Here is a 19,346-nt window from a genome sequence, read left to right as displayed (position 1 = left end):
TTATCTTCCAATTACAGTATAAATGCTAATCTAAGCATATTGGTTTTTAACCAGAATTGTACTTGTAAAAGGACATATGAAAATTTATTCTGTTTACAATATCCTTATATAAAATCTCCTTTAAATGTATTTCTTTGTACAGTACATGTAGAAACAAGTAATAATCTACCTACACAAGATTTGGTGGTCATGGTTATCAAAATAAATCATTTACCATCTTTTTCTTTTCCTTTTTTTTTTTTTAAGATAGAAAGATAATCTTTATTAATGGCACCAACCGTATTTCTTTAGATATAGGAGTTTTGAACTCAAATACTTTTGAGAAAACAAGTTACAATTGCATTTTCCAGCAGCTCATTACCAGTAGCATATTGCAAAGCCAAACAGCTTGGAAAAGAGGGTAGAAAGGAGGGGAAGAGAGGAAGGGAAGATAAAGAAAAAGGAATTAACTCTATCAAGTGGGAATTATTCTTTTTTTTTTTTTAACTTTCAGAGAACTATGAAGCCCTTGCAAGCACAGCTCATTTCTGCAGATTATTTTCCAAACATGTACAAAAGGGAACCAAAAGGGAGAATCCCTCAAGAACCTAAAGAGGTGCAACTTGAAAAGCTACTACTGAAGAGGATGTGGCTCAACCAAGCCTCCTGGAGAAGGCAAGCAATGATCAGATAGACGAGAGAACCATCTGGGCAAGGGAGGATACATTTTAAAAATTAAAAAGAAAAAAAAAAAGCTACTACGATTATCTGGAAGCAAGTGTTCCATCCTTCAATTGCCAGCTACTTCCTCTTTTTGTGCTAAGAGTTAACGGGGTTAAACCGTCTTCCCTGCGATTGTTTTCGTTTCTTTTTTCTCAGCACTCAGGCGTGCACAGCTCAGCACCTTAAAGAAGCCAGATGGTGTGGCCCGCTACGGGCCTTTGAGCCGATGTGGCCGTGCAGGTAGTCTCTAAAGGTGTGGCTCAGGTAGACCGTGCTGTTTCTTGGTGTGGGGAGGGAGCAGCACAAAGGTAGTGTGGCCAGTGGAGTCAGGCCCGTTGGGGTATGCTCCAGCTCCAGAGGCGGTTCCCTGCGGCTAGGACCAGTGCAGCAAGCGCGATCTGCCGGCTCTTTGAATTCCTGCATAAACACCTTTCTAATGATCACATCACATCGTCGTCCTCTTTAAACACTTGCTTAAGACTACGGTGACTCTGTCCTTTTTGGAATTAACATACATGGTCTCATCATCCCTATAATGGATAACTGCTCTGTTCTCTCCTTCCTTGCCATCGTCTTGAAACCGGGAGTATTTCTCAAAGATAGAGGCAAAACAGTTTCAACTTGTCAGACTGATGCACAATTGAATCCTTGGATGCACGGAGATTTTCAAGGTCACAGAGCAAAGAGACATTGCATCCTGATTCCGGATTTACCAAGGAATTCCCATTATACCCTCTTTAATAACCCCTTAGCACCGTGTGCCTGCAGTTCTTGTAGACTTTCAAATACTGATCATCACTTTTGTTTTGCATCCATAGGGTGTGAAATATGATAGAGGATCCCATCAAAATCTGCGAATTTACTTCTACTGCTTCTGGTTTGTTTCCTGCAGCCGAGTTCTCCAACTTGGCCCAAGAGTCTCCTCGACAGGCGGTTGGTTGTTCACCTCAGCAGTATTTGGGGGGCGAATCGCCCCCCAAGCCTGAACAGCCTTCAGGGCCACCGCCACCGCCTCACCCACAAGCCCCACCATTTATCATCTCCTAATCCTACTAGGGTACTGGTCATAAAGTCATGGTCAGGCAAAACACATAAATAAGCACTTTGTACGAAAGTAACCCCATCATCCTTCTCCCCCATTGCAAGAGCCACCTCCCTCTGTCAAACGGGGAGAAAAGTGGTTAGTTTTCTGTTGGTCCTTCCTACACTGTCTGTGCCCCAAGTGTCACTCTCCATCGGAGGCATCCCTGCACTGCCAGAGTGGACTGCATTTGCCTGAAACTCCTGAATTTGAAGTTGTTCCTTTACTGTCTCTGAAGAACTGATGTTTGGCAAATCACATTTCCCTTTACTCTCGCTTTATTCTTAGCAATAAATACTATCAGACACTTTATTTAAACTCTGGAGAAATTAAAGAGAATTATACATAGGTAAAGAAGACTGAAAATTGTACCGTAAATATGACTTTTCTCATAGTTCAAAGGAAAAGTATCCAAAGACAAACCTCAGGCAACCTCGCCTACTCGCAACGCAGTTCATAAGTATTTCTCGGCAATTTTATGCCAAATTACCCCCTTCTTTCCTTTCCATCCCTAACTCAGGGAACCTAAACTGGTGGGAAATCCCACTCTATGCCCACAGGCATTATTTTCAAACTGGATTTATCTCTTTCTCCCCAACAGTGAATTTACCTACATCAGGGTAATTTGTTCTAAAATAAACTCTTGGAGGTCTTCAGCTGTACACTGTTGGTATCTGATGTTTTTTATCTGAAGAATTGGCTTCTAAAACTCCAAAACCTTCCAAGATAAAGAAGACAATTCAAGATAGCACCTTTCAAAATTTCCAACCAGGTGAGTTTCAACCACACCTTGTATTTTCCCAACTACTCAAACAGGTGTTCTCCAAAACACACAAACAGACATGCATATTCACAAACACAAGCAGACTTCTTCATAAGACAAAGATTAATTCTTTGAAAAAGTACAGGCTAAACAGTTTTGAGTCATTTTTTTTTCTTTCCTTTTTTCTGTCCATAATTTTTCCCCTCCTTGATGTAAATTGTATGTGTTCAGACCTGCTGAGAATATAAAGTAGCCATTGCTCAGCTCTCCTCTTAATGGCTGCTCCCTTAAGAACACAAAGACTGACCCTGGGTCAATTTCCAAGTTTGATGGCAGTAAGCAAACTGGGTCTGGTTTGGCTTCCCCTGTGTTCTAATTTAAAAACCCGTGAAAACAGAAAAAGACTAAAAGTTGTGATGGAATTTAAATAAAAAGTAAAAGACTATCAATGAAGGATTTTCCAATTTCAGAAACAAATTATCTCTAAATAAGCAGATAAATGGACTTGAATATTGATTAGCATTTGAACCATTTCTAGAGCATTTCCATGTCTAGAGAAAAGAGATGGGTAAAAGCTTCCAGCCACTCTCAATTTGTACATTTGAAAGTGCAATTATACCCCAGACTACCTGGAAGTCACTCTATCCCCACCCTGTTCTACAAAGGAACTTTTTATCCAAGGGAAATTTTGTATCAATGTCTTTATATCCATCCAGGAGACCACAGTTTCCAGGAACACAAGCTGGGCAGTGGTGCAGAACACCCTCGGCTGTAACAACAAAACTACACCTCCAGTGTACGGTATAGCACTGGTTGATAGTAGAAATTAAGGCAGTGTAGTTTATCAGTTAAGATTATGAACACTTGAGTCAGGCAGATGTGAGCTCTAGCCCTGTCTCTTCCATTTACTAGTTGTGAGAATTGGGGAAATTATTTAAACTTTCTGAGTCCCTATTTTTATTTATTTAGCAAAATGGGAACAATACCTCATATGATTGTTCAGAAGCTAAAAATAAAGATAGTTGATTTAGGAGGTATCATGGTGCCTGACACATTGTAAGTACTTAGTAACAGTATTCAAGAGCAGGTAGAATAATGAAGTCGTTTAGAGCACAAGGTCAGCAGCCCGAGCTTCCCTGCCAGCTAGGTATGATTAAATTCCCACCAGTAGGATGTAAGCAAAAACAATGTGAGTGAAATTTGGACTGTACTCAAAGGGAGGTCCTCCGATTTCTTTTTCCCTTTCTGCTGTCTGAAATGTAAATGTGGTAGTGAGCCATTTTGGACCATGCAAATGAGGACAACACACTAGAGATGGTTGAGTCCTTTAGTTCCCAGATCTTATGTCCTCCTCCTAGTTTGTTCCTTCCCTTTGCTTTGTGAAAACAAAGAAAAACGAAATAGAATCACTATGATTAAGAGATTTAAAATGGAGTAGGGAGACCATTCTGGAGGCTACTCTTAAGCAAATCTCAGCCAGATGTCACAAACTGCCAAAGTATGCGCAGCCACAAGCACCAATGTTCCTCAAAGCCCTAAGGCTGTCTGGAACATGAACAAACCACGAGATAGAGAAACCAGTAAACTTTCTTACCTGAAGGATATTCGGAGCACCCTGAGTTTCTGCCAATCACTAACAGTTTATGTCATCATCTTCTTTTCCTTTAAAAACTCTTGCTTGGAAGTGTCAAGACAGGATGTTACTTGGGTTGCTACCTGAATCCATGCTCCCCGAACTGTAATTCTAAGACCTCAAATAAATGTGTTTTTTGCCTTGCAGCTTAGTTATTTCTTGGTGGACACCTTCATTAAGGAAGATTATATGGAAGGTAAACCTATGTCCTTTTGTGTCTGAACATGTATTTTTCCCTTCATGTTTGAGTGATAGTATGTCTAGGTATAGAAGTCTAGGTTGAAATTCTTTTCTGTCTGATTTTTAAACATCATGTTCTACTGCTTTCCAGCATTAAATATTTCCCTTGAGAAATGTGATGCACCCATAATACATTCATTTTACACAGCATTCAGTAGTCCTCTTCCATATGAAGAACCTCGTTGTTCTTTAGCTGTGGGAAACTATATGCTTTTATTCAGTTTTTGTTGTTATTCTCTCTTTCTGGAATGCCTATTATTATACAATGGAATTTCTAAAATTATTCTCTATGCCTCTGCATTAACTCATATTTTCCCTTTATTGTTTTTTTATTTTACATTTTATTTCCTGAACTTTATCTTCCAATTCTTCTATTGAAATTTTATATTGATAAGCATAACAATTTGCCAAGAATTCTATTGTCTTTAAGTATTCTTTTTCATTGTACGCTGTCCTTATCATCTTGGTTTATTAAATTATCAAGTTGTGCTAAACCCTTTACAAGGATTACATTATTATTTTCTGCAATCACTCTTTGAAGAAAGAAGAAAATTATTATTTCACAGATAAGGGGAAAAAATTTAGAGATTATGTTCAATTTTAAGATCACAAATTAAGTGGTAGAATTGGGATTCCCCTCAAGTCGTTTGATTTTAGAGCTAGCAATTTTAATCACTGCATTGCAATAGCTCTACTTTCCTCAAATAGATTGTGGTAGGTTGAATAATGGGTTTCTATAGATACCCATATCCTAATCCCCAAAACCTGAGAATATGTTACCTTACATGGAAAAAAGGACTTTCAGTCTTTTTTTTAAGTTGAAGATTTTATGTTTGAGTTAAAGATTTTGAGATTGGGAAATTTCCTGGATTATTGGAGTAGGCCCAGTGTAATCATAAGGGTCCTTAAAAGATGAAAGAAGGCAGGAGAAAGGCTTGAGAAGAAGAAACAAAAGTCAGATGATGTGATTGCTAGTTTTGAAGATAGAGAAATGGTATCTGAGCCAAGGAACACAGGCAGCCTCTAGAAACTGGAACGAACGATGAAACAGATCCTCCCCTAGAGCTTCCAGAAAGAATACAGCCCTCATAATTCATATAGGACTTCTGATCTCCAGAACGATAAGGTGATAAATTTGTGTTACTTTAAGCTACTATGTTTGTAGCAATTTGTTCCAGCAGTTTTAGGAAACTAAAACATAGAAACTTATAATGTCTTGTAATTTAGTTGTAGATATTCTAAGCTTTAATTTAGCTATTATAAAGCACATCCTTTCATCAATTACATTTCCAAATGATGATGTCTTTGAAGTATATTGATTTTTGTGTATTGATATAATGACAGCTCATCTTTCTTGATCCTTCAATAAACCCTAATATTTTCTGAATTGAAAATTCTGATAGAAAATTATAATGTCTGAAAATATTCATAGGTTTTTTCTCTCTTCCTTTCTAATCCTCATTCATTTTTGTTTTTTGTTTGTTTGTTTGTTTGTGTTTTTGTATCTTTGATCGACTCATCAATCTGCTACTTGTTCTATTCATTGGCTAGGACCACCTGTATGATGTTGAACAGTAGCAATTTCTGATTCTATTGACAGTATCCAAAAAGGTTCAACATTAAGCATATTTGATTTGCTACTTTCTAAGTTAGGGTATTTGTGGTTATGTTTAGAAATAAAATGTGTTCGTAATTTTTCTCTTGTTGTATAACCCTTGCTCAGTTTGGGTATTTTTGATTTTTAAAGCTCACAGAATTGGAATGCCTTCCATCTTTTTCTCTGCTCTAGAAGAGTTCATCAAATATAATTACCTGTTTCCTACTTTTAGAAGAAATTGCTCTTACGTTCTTCTGGCAAAGATGTCTTTAATATGGATAAATTTGTGATTATTTTACCAATATTTCTCTGGTCATCAGCTCTTTTTTAGGTTTGGTAACATATTTTCTTAGAAAATATTCCATTTCATCTGTATTTTAATATTTCTTAGCATGGCAAATGATGATTGACTATATCCAGGAAAAATCCCAAAATTTTGTATGTTTAAACTGACTTAAAATTGACTGATTTCAATAGACACAAAATGGTTGTTCAGGTGCTGTGATCATTAAACACATAGAAAAATTACCATTTCAGTCATACCATATCATTCTGATCCAATGTTGCAAAAGTTGCTATAGCCATTGAACAATAAAGATATTTAAGTTGGGATTTAATCATTGAAAACATACAAAAGTAACATATTTAAGATAACATGGTTTTTCAGAACTACTTTTTAAAATATAAATGGTAATATTCTAAATTTTTAAAATATTATGCAAAAGAATAAATATAGTTTAAAGCAGAAGTATATCTTTGCCAAACCAGGATTTTTATATTTAAATAAGTTCCACAATGAATGAAGTTCCACAACTCCTACAAGCCTCAATGTAACATCTACTGCTTGAAGTTACACTTTCTAAAGTGTGAGCATCGTGGCAGCATGGAATATGTCCCAGTGCCTAGAATAGTGTCTCAAACATAAGCACATTGGGTCACAAGAGCTGTATGTTAAATGAATGAATGAAAGAACATATTGGAATCACAATTAAAAATAGCATTTATTCATTATTTCATATGCTCTACCAAATCCAAAGATCTTTGATAAGATAATCCCTTTCTCTCTTAAGTCACTGGTCTATTCTAACTTTCTGGTATTATCCTGAATACAAAAATACACATTCAAAGAAAACTTGTAACTTATGTAAATGTCATAATTTTGAAATCAATTTATAATTGAGAGAAGTCATGTTCTTTCTTTGAGAAGTACTAAGCAGAGAAAGGATGTGATTTTTGCTAATTTAAATGAAACAAGAATCACAGATTTTTATATTTAATATTCCTTTCTACAATCACCTTAATAGTTTAATCTTTAAAATGAATAACAAATCCATTTCACATGACCACAAAGAGATCATAAGAATCATATATGTGAGCAATCTGCATGTGTCTATAGTCCAAAACCTCCTTGAAGGAAATCATTTACTTGCCTTTTTATCACCAATGCTAGTATCTTGCCTGACAAAACTGAAAGAAGACTGGCAGGGAAGAAAACACAGACAAAGAAAATGCAAAGCAGAAACAAAAAAAGATAACACATAGCATAGCTTTGGTACATAATAAGTGAAAAAAAGATAGAAATTGAAAAATCAGAAAGAAGAATACAAAGAATTTCTAAGTCTGGGTACCTAGGTATTTAACTGGTGTGAGAATTTTATTAACATTAAAATGCATGACTTTTTATAATATTGCCAGACCAGTGTTGAACAACTTTGTTTTTCCTGCTTTGCTTTTATAAAAACCTGTGAATAAAACCACTTGGTAAGGAACAAAACCTTATTCCAAAAGGAAATGTGTGTGTCTTAAAGCATTAGCAAAATGAAGCTTTATGTTGTCTTAATTAAGAATGAGAAAAAGACATCACAAAACGTTAACTTTTCTGTCTCAAAGAGGACCTGCAGTCTTCAGAAATTCATGAAAACCAGAATAATGAGTTTTCATAATTAAAAGAGAGTTCTGTTTTGTTTTGTTTTTAATTTGGAAAACAGAAAGCATGTTTCACTCCTATGATTCTTGGAAAGCATTTCCAGCAACTTACATTTCTTTCTTAGTTGGACATTTAAAAGATTTAAGTGAGAATAAAATCACCAACATATTCAGATGCCTAGTCATCAGCAAAAAATTACAAGCCATACTAGGAAATAAGAAGTGATGGCCCAGTCAAAGGAACAAACCAAATATCCTGAGAAGATACGGGATTTAAGATAACTAAGCAATGATAATCACACAGATCTCCTAAATCAAATTCAAAGAATTGAAGGAAAAATATGACTACAGAGATAAAGAATATTAAGAAGACACTAGATGAGCATAAAGAACAATTTGAAAGCCTGCAAAGAAAAGTAACAGTACTTATGGGAATGGAAGACACACTGGATGGAATTAAAAATACATTAAAGGCACAGAACTGCAGATTTGAATTGCTCAAAGACAGAATTTATGATATCAAGAACAGATCATCTGAACTAGAAAAGACAGGAAAACAGAAAGAGAAAAGGATGGAAAAAATGAAACAGGGTCTCAGGGAATTGAATGACAATGAGGAATGCACAAACATAGCCTTGTAGTAGTCAGCCAAAAGGGTGCTGAAGCAAAGTACTGGAAATCTATTGGATTTTTTAAAGGGTGTTTATTTTAGGTAAAAGTTTACAGTTACAAGTCTCTAAAGTGGGGCTCTTAAAAAGGAGTCAGTGAGCTTGAATTTAAATTCAAGGAAAACATTATTCTTGTGGAGATGTGCTGGTGTAAGTGTGATATATTTATTAAATAATACTCAGTATAGTGTGAACTTAGTAAGAGATCTGTGGTTTTCACCCACCTGGCAAAGAGGTCCATGGAACAGAACATACTACGAATCCCTGCCCTAAAGAGTCCAACTCAAAGCTGCTTTCTCATCGAAGTCAGTTGCCATGTTTTGAAGCAAGATGGTTGGCAATCTCTGCCTGATCTCTCCTTTCTTCTTCCTCTTATGGCTCTTTGGGCCCAGCTTCTTCTGATCTCAGCTGTAGGCAGGCATAGGGCCAGTCAGGCATGGGACTCATTTCTTTACAGGTTTTCTCAGCTGCTCAGCTGCCTAGTTGCTCAGCTGCAGGCAAACTATCAGGCAAATGGCACAGCTCTCTCCAGGGACTCAAGATCAAACATGACAGAGTTCTCTCCCCTAAGAGTGTCTTCTTGTGTGGGTGTTTATATCAGCCTACAAGGGGGTGGGACACAATCTGAGTCCTAAGTTTAACAGGTAATTTAATCAAGACATGTCCACTGAATCTAATGCATTCAAGGGGCTTCACAACTGAGAAATAGATCAGTTTACAAACATAATATTCTTTTTTGGGATTCAGAAATAATCTCAAACCGCCACACAAATCATTGGTGAGCCAGAAGGAGAAGAGAATGGAAAGGGGGCAGAAGGGATATTTGCGGATATGATGACTAAAAACTTCCCAACCCTTATGAAAGACACAAATATCAATATCCAAGAAGGACAATGCACCCAAACAGAATAAATCCAAATAAATCCAAATAGGCCTACTCTGAGATGCCTACTATTCAGAATGACAATTATCAGAGATAGAAAGAAAAAGCAAAGCATCACATAAAAGGGATCCTTGATAAGATTAAATGCCAACCTCTCATTAGAAACTACACTGACACCAAGAAAAATAGAAGATCTTAACAAACCAGTCGCAAGTAAAGAGATTGAAACAATCATCAAAAACCTCCCAAAGATGAAAAGCCTAGGATCAATATTAACCTTGCTCAAGCTCTTCCAAAATATTGAACAAGGAAATAACATTACCAAACTCATTCTAAGAAGCCAACAACACCCTACTACCAAAACTAGATAAAGATACTATTAAAAAAAGAAAATTACAGGCCAATATCTCTAAGGAATATAGATGCAAAATCCTCAACAAAATACAAGCAAACTGAATCCAAAAGCACATTAAAAGAATTACATGCTATGATCAAGGGGGGTTTATTCCAGGTAGACAAGTGTGGTTCAATACAAGAAAATCAATTAGTGTAATAAGCCACATTAATAAACTGAAGAAGAAAAATCACATCCTCTCAATTGATGTAAAAAAGGCATTTGACAAAATACAGCATCCTCTCTGGATAAAAACACTCCAAAAGATAGGGCTAGACAGAAGGTTACTCAACATGGTAAAATGTATTTATGAAAAACCTACAGCTAGCATTTTATTCAACAGTGAAAGACTGAAAGCTTTCCTGCTTGTCAGGAACAAGACAAGGATGCCCACTGTCATGACTGTTCTTCAATATTGTGCTAGAAGTTCTAGCTAGAGCAATTAAGCTAGATAAAGAAATAAAAGGCACCCAAATAGGAAAGGAAGTAGTAAAACTTTCACTATTCACTGATAATAAGATTCTATATCTAGAAATCCTGAAAAACCCACCACAAACCTACTAGAATTACTAGACAATTTAAGCAAGAGACGGGATACAATATTAATATGCAAAAATTAATAGCGCTTCTATACACAACTGATGAAAAATCTGAGGAGGAAATCAGAAAAAAAAATTATATTTATAATAGCAACTGAAAGAATCAAATATTTAGGAATAAACTTAATCAAGGACATAAAGGACCAATATTCAAAAAACTACAAAACATTGCAAAAAAAATAAAACTGAAGAGGACTTAAATAAATGGAAGGACATTTCATGTCCATAGACTGGAAGACTAAGTATCATTAGTTGTCAATTCTACCCAAATTGATTTATAGATTCAATTCAATACCAATCAAAATTCCACCAGCCTACTTTGCAGAAATAGAAATGTCAATTACCAAATTTATTTTTAGGGGAGAGGGATCCCAAATAGCCAAAAACTTCCAAGAAAAGAGCAAAGTTGGAGAACTCATGCTTCCTGACTTGCATTGTATAATAAAGCTACAGTGGTAAAAACAGCAAGGTATTGGCATAAATATAGGCACACTGATCAGTGGAATCAAATTGAGAGTTCAGAAACTGATTTACAGATTCAACACAATCCCAATAAAAAGCACAATACCCCTTTATTTGCAGAAATGGAAAAGCCAATTATGAAATTTATTTGGAAGGGTCAGGGGTCCTGAATAGCCAAAAATGTCTTAAAAATGAAGGAATTTGGAGGACACCTACTTCAAGACTTTAAGACACATTACTTAGTTACAGTAGTAAAAACAAACAAACAAACCAACAAACAAAAAACCAGCATAGTACTGGCAAAAAGACGAACATAGAGGACATTATACTGAGTGAAGCAAGCCAGACACAAAAGGACAGATACTATATGATTGTGTTTTTATGAACTAAATGTATGGTGTAAACTCATGGAATTAAAAATTAGAATATATGTCACCAGAGAATAGAAGGAGGGTAGAGAATGGAACACTGAGGATTTATCTGTGCAGAATTATCTTCCAAAAAAAAAAAGACAATTGAAAAAAATGATGGGGGTGGGGGAGGGAAGTGGGGTATATGGGAACCTCATATTTTTTAATGTAACATTTTGTGTGATGTATTAACTTTAAAAAAAGATAATTTTAAAATTAAATTAAATTAAATTTTTTTTAAAAATCTGTGCAGAATTAGGGAAAAGGTTATAAATCTTTGGAAATGAATAGAAGTGGTGAAAGCACACCACAGTGTTTGTAACTAGCAGAGCTATTACATGGGTATGACAGTGGTTGAAAGGGACAGTCTAAGGACATGCAATTACTAGAAAGAAAGCTAAAAAATGTAACATGGGACTGTATAACATAGTGAAACCTCATGTGAAATATGATAATGGGTAATAAAGCCTATAGAACTCTGTTTTTACAAAATAGAAATACATAAACTAAAGAGACTGAAATGGAATAGCAGCTTATGTATGGCAGGGGATGCATAGAGAGATTGAGAAGGGATGAGGTTTTTTTGTTTGTCTTGTGTTTTTTATTTATTATTATTGGAATAATGAAAATGATTGAAGTGATGTATGCAAAACTATGTGATTATACCAAATACCATTGATTGTATGCTTAGGATGGATTCATGTTGTACTAATATGTATCAATAAAATTGATTTGTTTAAAAAAAATTAATGGAAACAAATGATATTTTTATTTAGATGTAAATGATAAAAAAAGATATAAGTGCATTAATATTTTTAAAAGGGTATAAGTCAAATTACAATTGATTTGTGAAAGATTAGAGGTAGGAAGAAGACCCTTTGAAGTATGATTTTTGGTTACTATTTATTGAAATGATAACTTTGGTTAATTTATATGTATATTTAAGTGAGCAATTCTATATAAAAGCCAAGTTTAAATAATATTTATATTTTAATTTGTTGCATGAGTTTCACTATGGCACCATTTATTCTTCTATTTAATTCTTGGGAGTAGGGTGTACCAATGATATATATTTGGATACAGAGGGAAACTAGGAATCCTTTTCCCCCACTGCACTGAGAACTCTGAGTTTATACAGTGTAAATCTAATTGTTTTAGAAATAAGTGATCATAGCAGAGTCTGTTCTCACCATACCCAAATTAAGATATGTGTTTTAGTTTTCTAGGCTGTTGAAACAGATACCATAAAATGAGTTGGCTTTTGTATTAGTCACCCACAGTACCAGAAATCTGTTGGCTTTACAAAGCTTATTTATTTAGGGTAGAAGCTTACAGTTACCAGGTCGTAAAGTGTAAACTTCCCTCAGCAAAGTCTGTTGCCATTTGTTGAAGCAAGATGGCTGTGAATATCTGCAAGGGTTCAGGCTTCCTCTGCCTCTTAAGGCTCTGTGGTGCCAGCTGTAGGCTGGCATAAGTCTCATCTTCTCTCTCAGAGCTCATTCCTCTCCAGGCTCAGCTGCTCTGTTCTCTTCACAAAGTTGTTAACTACCAGGCTCTCTTGCTTCGCGGGGCCTCTGCCATGTCTATGGAGCTGTCTCTGTTCCTCCCTGTTCTTCTCTTGTGTGTTTACTTCCTGGGGCTCTAGCATCCAAAACTCTAAATACTCCTCTGCCTTGTCATTTCCTCTGTGTGTCCCCACCCACCAAGGGGGCAGGGATGCAACATCCAACCTCTGAAGTTAATACAATCTAATACACCAGAGGAACAGACCAGTTTACAAACATAATCCATTATCTATTTTTGGAATTGGTAAACAATATCCAACTGCTACAGCTTTTAACAATGAGAATTTATTAACTTATAGTTTTGAGCCTGTGAAAAATGTCCAAATCAAGGTGTCAACAAGGTAATGCTTTCTTCTCCAAGACTGGCTGCCAGCAATTCTTGATCCTCTGCCACATGGCAAGGTATATGGCAGCATCTGCTAGCCTTTCCCTTCTCTTCTGGGTTTCAGTGCTTTTATCTTCTTGCTTTGGTGACTTTCTCTCTCTTTGTCTGAATTTCATTCTCTTATAAAGAACTCCAGTAAGAGGACTAAGACCCACACTGAGCCATGACTTAAGTAACTTAATCATAAGGTCCTGCTTACAATAGGTTTACACCCGCAGGAATGGATAAGCTTAAAGAACGTGATTTTCTGGGGGTACATAGAGTTAAAACCCACCACAATATGTATTTCTAATCTTTTTTCACAGTCTCCAGTTCTAAAGTTTTACAGATGTGCAAACTCCACCAGCTGTTCAAACTCCACCAGCTGTTCAAACTCCATCAGCTGTTCTTTTTTTTTACATCTATCAAGTTCTGACAATTCTATCTCTGGCATTTTTCTGTTTGCTTCCCTCCTTCCCAACTGCCTTGATTTTATGGTGTCCCCATTTACTTGTCCATGGTCTCCCCAAATCTAGTCAGTCCACTCTCTACACACAAAGTGTGTTCTCTAACACTTGAATACTTCTCAGCTTAAAATTCTCCATGGTTCCCCTTTACCAAGATTGGGAGAAGCCCCCTAGCCCTGTATTTCAATGTCTTTTAAAATCTAGATATTACCTATTTTTCCAAGGTCATCTCCTACCTTCTCCCTGCCACAAATCTACATAATCTTCCTTATAGCCACATTCTATTTTCTAAACACAGTAAATCATGCATGACTGCTTTTATTTAGCCTGCATCCACTGCTTGGAAGTCTCTTGTTGTCCAATCCCATTTTATCCTTTGTGGCAGTTTGAGATTATTTATGAATCCCCAAGAGAAAGATTATGTGTGATACCCTTTGATTATATTAAATTCAGTTGAGGGATCTTTGATTAGATTACCTGTTAAGATTGCTGTTAGGGTTTTTTAATTTGACCACATCAGTAGGGCGTGACTAAGGTTAAGTCCCCACCCCCTTGCTGGGTCTGATATTAACAGATATCACACAGATAGGCACAGGAAGAGAGAGCTCTGTCAATTTTGATCCTGCCATGTGACAGAAAGAAGAAGACTCAAACAGCTGAGGCCCTGGGGAGAGATGAGCCATTTTGTCTGATAGTTTACAGCCAAGATTGGAAAGAGGCCAGACCAGCTGAAACTGATATAGAAGGCCCAGAAAGAAATAAGCCCTACGCCAGGAGAAAGGAGGCTACAGGATCACTTAACCATGAAGCCTGGCCCACGGAGCTCAAGTGGAAAAGGTGAGCCCAGAGGGAAAGGCAGAGACCAGCCAGAGATTGGCAACCATCTTGCTTCAACATGTGGCAACTGACTTTGGTGAGAAAACACCTCTTACGGTGCCTTGAGCTGGACTTTTTAAGCCCTCAGAACTGTAAACTTTTACCCCAAATAAACCCCCAATATAAAAGCCAACGGATTTCTTGTACTTTGCATCAGGGTCCCTTTGACAAACTAATACATCCTTGAAGCTCCAGGTTTAATTCTTACCTTGTCTGTGAAGCACTATTGATTCCTTCCTCTAAAGTCTCCTGAATGAACTATGTGGAAAACATACATATTATTTATTTAGTGCCTTACACCATTCCCTCTCCTAGAACACCTTGGAATTGAAGTATAAGAGCAGGTCTTATTCATCTTTGTACTTTGAGGTCTAACACCATGCTTAATACATAGAGATGATTTATAAATATCTTATGTGTCATATGTTATATGGGGTAGGGAGAGAAAACTAACTCAAAGTAAACATGAAAACAAGACAACCATCTCCTCTGAAATATCTGGAGGCCAATTACCCCTGATTTGGGTCAATCCTCTCCTCCCCAGTAGGGCTCAGTATAAAAATAATGGCTGGTTAGAGCTATTAGTCAGGAAGAGGGTGGGTACCAGGAGGAAAGCAGCAGACTTGCAGTCAGGCAAACACAGGGATGCTGGAAAGAAAGGTTGACTGGCAGAACTTAGATCTTGCTTACATTCAACAAGATCGGCTCCAAGAAATGAATGACTGCTTTCTTCCCCATACTCTCCAACACTAATTTTGGTACTTTTCTGGAAAGGTAAGAGTTGCCCTAATCCCTACTGAACTTCACTTTAGTTAATCCAAAAACTTTTCAGATTTGACCATATATGAAAATGTTCAGTTGTTCTTTAACTTCTAATACCCATTACTTTAAAAAAAAAAAAAAAAAAAAAAAAAAAAACCTATCTCAGTATATAAGTCAGCCAAAGGGGTGCTGATGCAAAGTACCAGAAATCTGTTTTTTGGGTATTTACCCTTTTGTAAAGGGTATTTACTTGGGGTAAATGTTACAGTCACAAGGTCCTTAAGAGTCCAAACAAGGTCGCTCTCTCAAAGTCACTTACCACATGTTGAAGCAAGATGGTGGGTGATCTCTGCCTATATCAGTTTCTGGCACAGGAATCGTTCTTCTTTCCAGGCCTTCTCAGTTGCTCAGCTGCTCTGGTTTCTTGAGCTGCAAACTATCGAGTGAATGGCTCATCTCTCCTTGGAGCTACAGGATCAAAACTGGCAAAGTTCTCTCCTCTTCCATGTCTTCCTCTCTGTGTCTTCTTGAATGAGTGTCCACTTATATGGACCAAAGGGAGGTAGGATTCAACCCAAGTCTGTACCTTACAGATGTACCAGAGGTCCCTCACCAAATTTAATATAATCAAAGGTCACTATATCCAGAGGAACAGACCAGTTTACAAACATAATTCTTTTCTTTTTGGGAGTTTCACAAAAATAATCTCAAACTGCCACACTCTACCCTCTGAATCCCAAAAAGACATTACAATATTTTGAAAATCTTAAATCCTTTCAGTTAGCAATACTAAGTACAAAAATCATATCACAGTTATAGATATACAGTTTGTCTTGGGGCAAAGTCCCCATCTGACTGTAGACCTGTGAAACTTACAAAACAATTTATCTGCACCCAATATACTAAGGGACAGATAGAGGGTAAACATTTGCATTACCATAAGAAGAATTTGAGAGGGAAACATGAGTCACTGGTCCCCAACAGTTCTGAAAACCTGCAGGGCATACTCTGTTAGATTTCCAGGTCTGAGAGTCATTTTAAGATGAGGGCTTCTTTCCTCCTTGGGGTATCATGGTGGCACACATTTTCCACAGTCTTGGCCAATGGCCATTTTCTTGGTTCCACCCTCATTAAGCACCAGATTCATGGAGGGATTGTAGAGATTAGTACCACCATCAAAGATTTGAAAAATGCACTATATCCCCATTCAACTCTATTTGGCCTGTACAGAAAACAGATGAGGATAATAGTAGATTATTGTAAACTTAACTGGGTGGTGACTCCAATCACAGCTGCTGTCCCAGATGTGGTATCATTGCTTGAACAAATCAACACATCCCCTGGTACCTGGTATGCAGCTATTGATCTGGCAAATGCTTTTCTCTCAATTGCCATTAGTATGTGCCACCAGAAACAGTTTGCTTTCAGCTGGCAAGGTCATCAGTCTGCCTTCATTGTTCTTCCTAAGGGATATATCAACTCTGCAGCCCTATGTCATAATATTATCCACAGGGAACTTGATTGTCTCTCCTTCCCATGAGACATCACACTGGTCCATTATATTGATGATATCATATTAATAGAACTTAGTGAGCAAGGGGTAACAATAATCCTAGACTTATTGGTAAGGCATTTGTGTGAGAGAGAGGATGGGAGATAAAACCAACAAAAATATAGGGGCCTTCCATCTCAGTGATATTTCTAGGTATCCAATGATGCAGGGCATGTCAAGATATCCCTTCAAAAGTGAAAGTTGCATTTGGCCCCTCTGATAACCAAAAAAGAGCCACAACTTTGTTGGTCTCCTTGGATTTTGGAGACAACACAGTCCTCATTTGTGTGTGCTGCTCTGGCACATTTATCAAGTGACCAGAAAAGCTACTAGTTTTGATTGGGGACAGGAACAAGAGGAGGCTCTGACAGGTACAGGCTGCTGTGCAAGCTGCACTACCACTTGGACAACATGATCCAGCAGATCCAGTGGTACTGGAAGTGTCAGTGGCAAATAAAGATGTAGTCTGGAGCTGTTGACGAGACCCTTGGATTTTGGAGCAAAGCCCTGCCACCCGCTGCAGGTAACTACTCTCCTTTTGAGAGAGAGGCTTTTGACCTGCTATTGGGCTTTAGTAGAGACTGAACTCTTAACCATGGGCCATCAAGTTACCATGAGAACTGAGTTGCCTATCATGACCTGGGCATTGTCTGACCCACCATGAAGTTGGGCATGCACAGCAGCACTTCATAATAAAGTAGTAGTGGTATACAGGGCTCAAGCAGGTTCTGAAGGCACAAGTAAGTTACATGATGAAGTAGCCCATAGTCACCACTCCTGCCATGTTACCTTCTCTTTCCCAGCCTACAGTCTGGTCTCTTGGGGAGTTCCTCACAATCAGTTGACTGAGGAATAGGAAACTCAGGCCGGGTCTATAGATGGTTTTGCATGTTATGCAGGTACCACCCAAAAGTGGACAGCTGCAGCACTGCAGTCCCTTTCTGGGACATCACTGAAGGACAGTGGTGAAGGCAAATCCTCCCAGTGGGCAGAACTTCAAGCAGAGCACTTGGTTGTTCATTTTGCTTGGAAGAGAAATGGCTGGAGGTGTATTTGTAACACTGATTCATTGGCTGCTGCCAGTGGTTTGGCTGGATAGTCAGGGACTTGGAAGGAACATGACTGGAAAACTGGTGACAAAGAGGTCTGGAGATAAGGTATGTGGATAGACCTTTCTGAGTGGGCAAAAAACATGAAAATATTTTTGTCCCACACGAATGCTCACCAGAGGGTGACTTTAGCAGAGGAAGATTTTAATAACCAAGTGGATAAGATGACTCACTCTGTGGCTAAAACTCAGCCTCTTTCCCCAGCCATTCCCCAGTCCCTGTCATTGCCCATTGGGCTCATGAACAAAGTGGCCATGGAGGTAGGGATGGAGGTTATGCATGAGCTCAGCAACATGAACTTCTGCTCCCCAAGCCTGACTTGGCTCCAGCCACTGCTGAGTGCCCAATCTGCCAGCAGCAGAGACCCACACTCAGCCCTTAATATGGCAGCATTCCCCGAGGTGATCAACCTGCTACCTTGGGCAGGTTGATTACATTGGACCACTTCCATCATGGAAGGGACAGTGATTTGTTTTAACTGGAATAGACATATACTCTGGATATGGGTTTGCATTCCTTACATGCAATGCTTCTTCCAAAACTATCATCCATGGATTTACCGAATGTCTTGTCCACCACCATGGCATTCCACACAATATTCCTTCTGATCAAGGAACCCATTTCACAGCAAATAATGTGTGGGAATGGACATATGCCCATGGAATTCACTGGTTTTACCATGTTCCCCATTATCCTGAAGCAGCCGCATTGACAGAACAGTGGGTTGGGCTTTGGAAGACTCAATTATGGCACCAACTAGGTGGCAATATCTTGCAGGGCTGGGGTAATGTTCTCCAGGAGGCTGTATATGCTCTAAATCAGCATTTACTCTATGGTGCTGTTTCCATAGCTAGGATTCATGGGTCCAGGAAATCAAGGGGTGGAAATGGGAGTGGCACAATTCGGTATTACCCCTAATGATCTACTAGGAAAATTTTTGCTTCCTGTCCCTGCAACCTTAAGCTCTGGGAGCCCACAGGTCTTAGTTCCAAAAGGAGGAATGCTTCCACCAGGGAACACAACAATACCATTGAATTGGAATTTAAGACTGCCACACTCAGTAACAAGAAGGAGGTCCAAGATAATAAAAATATAAGCATTGATTTGGGTAGAGGAGATTTGCTATTTGCTCCTTTTTAAGTTGTAACTCATTTTACAGTGGCAGTTGAGATGGGTCTCCTTCAATATTCAATTGGCTGCAACATGAGAGAGACCATAAACATTTTATTTGAAAACTATTTTCATGCTGAATTGGTACACATGTATGTGCATGTGCACAGGTGCACATACACA

General features: G+C 37.9%; 1 pseudogene; it reads right to left on the bottom strand.

Annotated features, from left to right (window-relative positions):
- Window positions 1–814: 814 nt before the first annotated feature.
- Window positions 815–19,346, bottom strand: part of LOC101440693 (actin-related protein 2/3 complex subunit 2 pseudogene) — a 73,717-nt pseudogene continuing 55,185 nt past the window's right edge.

The sequence above is a fragment of the Dasypus novemcinctus genome, chromosome 11 (genome assembly GCF_030445035.2).
Source record: "Dasypus novemcinctus isolate mDasNov1 chromosome 11, mDasNov1.1.hap2, whole genome shotgun sequence".
Classification (NCBI taxonomy): domain Eukaryota; kingdom Metazoa; phylum Chordata; class Mammalia; order Cingulata; family Dasypodidae; genus Dasypus; species Dasypus novemcinctus.
This window is presented reverse-complemented; position numbering and strand designations above follow the sequence as displayed.